This window comes from Rhinopithecus bieti, unplaced genomic scaffold (genome assembly GCF_001698545.2).
Source record: "Rhinopithecus bieti isolate Rb0 unplaced genomic scaffold, ASM169854v2 scaffold_25807, whole genome shotgun sequence".
NCBI classification, from domain to species: Eukaryota; Metazoa; Chordata; class Mammalia; order Primates; family Cercopithecidae; genus Rhinopithecus; species Rhinopithecus bieti.
The window spans coordinates 53,577-54,500 of NW_016811708.1; the positions used below are offsets into that span (position 1 = coordinate 53,577).

General features: G+C 29.7%; 1 protein-coding gene across 1 annotated transcript in view; it reads left to right on the top strand.

The window, feature by feature from the left end:
* The window catches only part of LOC108543964 (transmembrane protease serine 11B-like), an 18,717-nt gene extending 18,345 nt beyond the window's left edge, over positions 1-372 (top strand). The window contains 1 exon segment of the mRNA XM_017894846.1: positions 356-372. The gene's annotated coding sequence lies outside the window, so the exon portion shown is untranslated.
* Positions 373-924: the final 552 nt, after the last annotated feature.

Consider the following 924-nt stretch of genomic DNA (forward strand, 5'->3'; position numbering starts at 1 on the left):
AAAAAAAAAAGGAGAGAAGAAAATAGAGAAGGCTAATACATAATTTTTCTTAATAGCTGAGTTGTGATTCATTTTACTGTTATATTCAGAATTGACCTTGATTTGTTTTTCAGAATCAAAACAAAATAAAATATCAATTTTAAAAGTATGAGAACATATATAGGGGATTTATCAAATGGGTTACTTTTTATTATATCAATTATAATTTCATTTTGTTAAACTGGAATATGTACAACAGTGTAAATTAATTTTTTACTTATATGTGAAATGATTCATGTATCTCATAAAATCATGCAATCTTGCAGTGAAGAAGGAGTGTCAGAGGTCCAACTAGACTGAGTCTTTCAATTTACAGATCAAGAAACTGAAGACCAGAGAAGAGAAATGATTTGCTTAAAGTCGCTCTCCATCATCTGTGATAAATTGATAAATTTATCCTTACACAAATTTGTCCTCATTGAGTTTAGATCCAAAATTTGTCAAGAATTAAAGAATGACTTTTGAGTGGCAATTATTTATACAACATTTTCTTCATATTCATCTTTTGTCATTTGCTTTCTCTTGTAGCAAAATAATATGAGGTCATCAAGGGCGGAGAATTGTGTGGCATTTCCTTATAGTAAAAGTGCAATCATATGGATGGCTAACTTTGTAATCTCTACAAATTATTTATCTTATGTAATTTTCCAAATGTAAAAGTCACCAAAAACTTAAAGGCCATTAAAATAAACTAAAAAAATACTCCTTTCTTCAGTTGTTTGTAGAGTTACTTTTACTCTTTATTATAAAATATGGCTCAAATGACATGCATATTGACATCAAGCAAATCTATAACCAACTGTGACAAGATGGTTTCTTTCTCTCCTCACTTCTGTTTCAGGCCAGCCACACACATTTATTGAGTCCCTAGTGTGTTTCAGGAAA